This window comes from Nycticebus coucang, chromosome 13 (genome assembly GCF_027406575.1).
Source record: "Nycticebus coucang isolate mNycCou1 chromosome 13, mNycCou1.pri, whole genome shotgun sequence".
Classification (NCBI taxonomy): Eukaryota; Metazoa; Chordata; class Mammalia; order Primates; family Lorisidae; genus Nycticebus; species Nycticebus coucang.
Window position 1 is genome coordinate 16,721,132 of NC_069792.1, and position 6,239 is coordinate 16,727,370.

The 6,239-nt window shown below is 46.9% G+C and overlaps 1 non-coding gene across 1 annotated transcript; it reads right to left on the reverse strand.

Moving 5' to 3' along the window:
- Positions 1-5,894: 5,894 nt before the first annotated feature.
- LOC128564150 (small nucleolar RNA SNORA15) lies at positions 5,895-6,029 on the reverse strand. Its single transcript, XR_008374021.1, has one exon. It is a non-coding gene; the product is annotated as a small nucleolar RNA SNORA15 (small nucleolar RNA).
- Positions 6,030-6,239: the final 210 nt, after the last annotated feature.

Below are 6,239 nucleotides of genomic sequence, written 5' to 3' on the forward strand. Positions count from 1 at the left end.
TCCTTATAATGGACATCTCACATTAGGGTGGGACATCTATTATGATTAATAAGCCAATACCGGCACACTATTATTAACTAGATTCCATAGTTTACATTAGGATTCACTCTTGGTGTTGTACATTCTGAGTTTTGACGAATGTATAACAATAAGTACCCTCCATTGCAATATCATACAAGGTAATTTCACTGCCCTAAAAATGTCCTGAGCTCTACCAACCCCTGACTGTTAATCCTTTTATCATCTCCATAGTTTTTCTTTTTTTCTGAATGACATAGTAAGAATCATACTGCCTGGAGCCTTTTCTAACCGGCTTCTTTCACTTGCACAACATGCATTTCAGGTTCCTCCAAGTCTATTCAAGCAAAGTTATGTTTTAACTTGAGAATACTGTCATTTTACTTGGGGATTATCCATTTGGCTAACATATCTCTGCTTAGTAAGTCTAGCATTCTGTGCAGTATGTAGCTTAGTGTATGTCTGCTCACTTAAGGGTATTACCATCTTGAAACCTTTATTCTCAGCCTAATCATTTATTCACTTAACTAAAATCAGGTGCGCTCGGAGGGGACTATTGCATCTGAAGGAGGGGTTGAAAGCAATACTTTAAAATGTTTAGTAATTAAGTGATAATTGGTAATGCATTGTTAATTAAAAAGAAAATGCAAGAATATGTCAATACCTTTTCCATTCCAGGATGAGTAAGTTTGTCACTTCCTGGTGAGAACCTTTATGATCCCACAGGCTGTTGTGACCCTCTCAGATTCTCCTAATCTGACACGGATGGTCACTCACAGTGAGCTGGCTGGGAATGCTTTTTTTTAATCCATAACTTAATCAATACTAGACAACCTTACTACCATGCCATTCTTAGTCTCTGCTCTCATATCAAGTAATAGAAAACATTAATTCCTCATAAATTTTAAAACTCTCCTTTTACTCATCTTGCCCTTTTCCCTGAATCAATCCCTGGAGGATCCTGCCTTTCTGCAGTTGGATGGAGGTGTGCGGACAGCAGAAGGACAGCGCCTTCACGCCTTCCCAGGAGGGCAGCCCACGCTAGCAGGCCTCTTCCGGATTTAATTTTCTTGATGACATCGTGTTCGTCCTGTTCTACAAAGATGAACTCTGAGATACAGTTTCTTTTGCAGCCCTCAGCCTTCCCTTGGCTTCTTGAAGTTTGCACCCTTTGTGCACTTACAAACAGTATGTCATGCCACCGGTCTTCATTAAAAAAGGCACAAATACAGTGACTTGGCTCTTTCAGAAGCCATCATCCTGGATCCTTGAACTTTTCACAGCAGAGGAAAGAGAGGGCTCTTCACCAAAGGCTGCATGATTTGGATTTCTCTCACAGAGCTTTTGGTTCCTTCCTGCTCCCTTTTCTGGATCTCTTCCGGGCATGGCTCCTGGAGAACGGGGCCACTGGACACGCATTCCTGCATCCTCAGGACATGCTAGAGACAAAAATGAACAGCCAGGGTGGCAGGGTGCACACCAAGGGGGCTGAGAGCACCAAAAGGCAGTGGCATCGGCAGGGCCCTCGTGTCCGCTCCAGTGTCAATCACCTCTTCAAAGCAGTGACAGGGCCCCTAAATCACATCAGCTTGCTCCAAGAGTAAGCACCGCCTTTGGGCAAAGTACAAGACCCAGCTGAAAATAAACATTAGCAATGGCAGAAAACTGAGGTTTGGGGTTTTTGATGAAATACGAAAATGCCAACTATGTTTGTAATTGCTGGGGTTTCATTCAAAATCTTCTCGGGGGGGTACTCAAAGGGGCAGATCAGGTTCTCAGAAACTAATCCTGAGAGACCTTTTCTCTGGGAACTTGGGGACATTGCAGCTCCTTCCTTTTTCATCCAGGAAAGTACAATAAAGGCTTCCCTTGTTCATGCTTCTTCCAGCAGCCCTATGAATGTTATCTCTAATCCTCTACCTTGGAGCCCGGCCAGAAAGTAGGAATCATCACCCGCACTGTCTGCTACGGAAGCCAAGGCTCAGAAGGGGTCATTTGCGATGCTCGGAGTCCCAGAGACCTCCTCCTTCTCTCCCTCTCCTCCTCTTCCTCAGGCCTCCCTGAGCTCTGCAGAGCGTGGGGCAGGATCACATGATTTTGGAGGACCAGGCCCGCACGGTATGCTCCCAGCTGTCTCTTTCCTCAACACGGACCACAAGGTGTGACTACAGGTCATACTGCTTATGTTCATGTTGTCACAGACAAGGCTGAACCAGCGGGCCCTGTGGGGCATCCTTGGAAACTCACCCAAGCATCACCCCCAGTCATTCTATTTGCTACTGGCTTATACTCTTCAGTTTTAATGCTTATACCTCCTCTGTATAAACCATCTCAACATCCCACTGGGTCCATTCTTAGTGGTCATTCACAGGAGCGAGGGTTACAGTCTCCTAATCAACGTGCTTCTGCAGATCCTCAGAACAGATTCCAATCTCCCCACGTCTCAGGGCCTCAAAAAGATTGGCAGTTTCTCATTCTATAATGGATGTTATAAGATGATGTTTACACTTTACATCAGTTTCTAAGTTAATATTTGCTATACAGAGGCTTGCTAATTAATATGTACCTTTGCTGAAGTTTCAAATCAGCTATTTGAAATGGGAGGATGGCAGAAAGCAACTTGCAAAATTCTGTGCATAATGAGGTGAGGAACAAGCTCACATAATGAAGACAAACAATTATACGACATTTGCATGATTCTTTTTTCTTACAACCCGAGACAAGACACAGGGAGTTGATTAGCATTCTGCCTTTGCTGTGAGTCTTGCTTCTTGTTTCTCTACCCTTTGGAAGGATTTTGAGAGCCAAGCACAGGTCACAGGGTTTGGCTAAACTTTTCTTATACTATCCTACAGACTGCCAGGCAGATGAGGTGACCCTGCCAGATTCAACCTGACACCAGTGACTTCTGTTTCTGTAACCGTTCCTGGGATGTGTCCTCAGCTGATTCACTTGTTTCTGAGGAAAGGATCCAATTCAGGCTCTGGCCGCTGAACTCCAACTAGCTAGAGAATACTGAAAACAGTTCTTACTCATCCCCCAAATATTTCCTGAGCCTCTACTATGTCCCAGACCCTATGCTAAATGCTAGAGACAAAAATGAAAGGGTAAAATTCCTGCCGCCCTTGAGGTATTCACTACCCCTGCAGGAAAAGAAGGGGTGTTAGAAGAAAAGATGTTAGAAGCAACACTGGTGGGGACAGAGAAGGGAGGCACCACTGTGGGGGCAGGACAGGGAAGCCTCAGATGGGAAGAGGCAAGGCCAAGAAAATGTTCTTGGCGTCCCAGGAACAGCAAGTGTTTACTTTAGTGCGTGAAGGTGTGCAGAGAGGAAAATCCTCGCAGTAAGGCCAGAGAGGTGCGTGGAAGCCTACCCTGAACCCGAACAGTGACTCAGGGCTGGCAGAGTCAGTGGCGGCTTTAAGCAAGGAAATGGCCCAGGAGGATTTGCATGTTAGAAGGCACACCCAAGCTAGCTGGACTAGATGGACATGTACAATGAAGATGCTGAGAAGTTCTTTTTGGTGCCCAAAATGCTCCAGGCTGGAGATGGTAAGACCAGACATACGAGTCAGAAATCTTTAAACCAATTCAGCAAGCTGGGAGCAGCCCATGGTGTTTGAGAAGCCATCATGCCGAGGGGTTAGCAGCCTTCCCAGATCCAATTTCAGCTCTCGGGGTTATTAGTTGTGTGACTGGAAGGTCATAAACTTCTCTGTGCCACAGTGTCTGTGACTCAAGGATGGCAGGAGCCACTTCACACAGTTATTGCTGTGGGACAAAATGAGTGGAGGTGTGGAAAATCCTTAGTATGGCTTCTGGAACACAGTTGAGTGCTTTGTACGTGTTAGCTCTCATTGTCTGAACTGCGGTAAAGGCTGGAGACAGCAGCCAGAGTCTCGAGAAATGTTAAGAGCAAGAAGAGGCAGCGGGACATGGCCAAATGAGTCTCATTGTTTTGTCCTGGGCAGTGAGGCGGATGCTGAACAGAGGAGGAAAGCAGATGGGATGGGAAGGTGACAAGATCTAACTGGGAAATACTAAGACCGAAGAGCATGAGAACATTCAGGTAGAAATATCCAATTCACAGCTGTAAATATGAATGTGGACAGCACCTGGACAGGGTTAGAGAATGGAACCCTCCCAAGACACAGAAGCCCTGGCCCTCCCTGACCTAGGCAGAGAAGGACAAGAGGGCAGGAGGGCCAAGGAGGAGCCTAGAGAAAGCCAGGATTTCAGAGGTGGCTGGAGGAAGATGGGATCATGCAGGGGCCTGGGAAGGGTCCGAGAAAGGATCGCACCGTGAGGCTGGAGGAGAGCCGTCAGGGAGGAAACTGCTACGTGGAAGGACTGCGGTTAAAGAAGGAGACGATGAATCCATTGAGTCTGGCAACACGGAACCCTTGGTGCCCATTGCAGCCAGGGCCCAATTAGCAAACTAGAAACCACACTAGTATTGCATCAGAAAAAAATATTAGTATAATGAACTGGACAGAAAGGAGTTGGAGACCTGAAATAGAATAGGGGAACACTGAGAAACCACCACGGGTGGGACTGCAAGAAGCAATTGTCTCCCTTTGGGCCAAGTGAACAAAGGGGAGAGACTGCAGTCTCCTGAATCCGGGCCTCTGGAGGAGAGGCGCCTGGAGCCCAGGAGGAAGTGCTGCCCAGAAGATGCTGAGACCTCCGGAGCTCAGGGAAGGGCCTCAGGGAGCGGGGGCTCAGGAGAGGGGGTCCCTCTTCCTTGGATGTGGGGCCTTGGAAGCTGGGCCCAGACCCACAAGGGCCGGGACCTCTGAGAAGGGGGCCTGTGCCTGTGCTAGAGTGCAGGGTGGCTTCTGTGTACTGCTGATGTGAACGGCAAGCCAACAGGAGAGTGGCCCCTCTCCATCTCCTGCCTCCAGTGTCACGCTCAGGTCCTCTGTCAGAAAAACCCTTATAATGGACACATACAATGTCCGGTGGTGGAGGGGAAGCGCAGCTGCCAGACTCCGCGCCCCAGGGCCCCGGGGTCCTATGGCAGAGTTTACCAAGGTGTTTTATGACTAGCACAGTGACCCTCACAGGTCTAGCCTTGCTGGTGTGGGGGTCACTATCTAGCAGTGGATTGAGAAGCAGAAGTGGACACAGTCAACAGGAACCTTTTTTTCTTCCAAACGTTTTCCTATATAGGAGAGCAGATGATAAAGGAGGAGGTAGATGTGGTTCTCGGGAAGGCATTAAGTTGTCTGGGACACACCTGCAAATCAGGCTCTAACCTTACAAAACCTTGCAAAACTATGTGTAGCCCCACATTAATCCGAAATTTTTATTTTTATTTATTTTCTTTTAAAAAAAGAAATGCCAAACTACCCCCCCAAACAAACAACCCCCCCAAACCCATGAAAAACCCTCCCCAACCTATTATAAGAGGAAGAAAAACCCTTCACTTATGAAAGCCATTAACTTTTACAAATTCACTACAATCTAAATATTGCTACAATGTAAATTTGAAAGCCACGATATAAACAACATATCAAACAGCAGATGGTTCAGCTACAATGGTTTATTTTTAGATAGTCTCACTTTTTACCCTCAGTAGTGCTGTGGCGTTATAGCTCACAGCAACCTAAAACTCTTGGGCTCAAGTGATTCTTTTGCCTCAGCCTCCTAAGTAGCTGGGACTACAGGTGTCTGCCATGATGTCCCACTGTTTTTAAAGATGTGGTCTTGCTCTACCTCAGGCTGGTCTTGAACTCCTGAGATCAAGCAATTCTCCCACCTTGGCCTCCCGGAGTGCTAGGATAACAGGCGTGAGCCACCGCACCCAGGCCCCCAGCTACAATGGTTTAAACAGCACTTGGCAACTCTTTCAAGCCATTAGTACCAGTTCACATATTTGTGTTTGCCTTTAACAATGGTATGCTATGAAATAACTTAGCATATCATCAGTCATTTAAAAGGGAAGACTGCTTTTGCACGGTGTCTGGCTGCGTAAACTACTGATAAAAGAACACAGTACTCAGCCATGCCTAGTCTGAAATTTTTAAAAAGAGATAAGAAGGCTGGGCAGTGGCTCACACCTGTAATCCTAGCACTCTGGGAGGCTGAGGTGAGTGGATTGCCTGAGCTCAGGAGTTCAAGACCAGCCTGAGCAAGAGTGAGACCATCATCTCTAAAAATAGCCGGGCATTGTGGTGGGCACCTGTAGTCCTAGCTACTCAGGAGATTGAGGCAAGAGA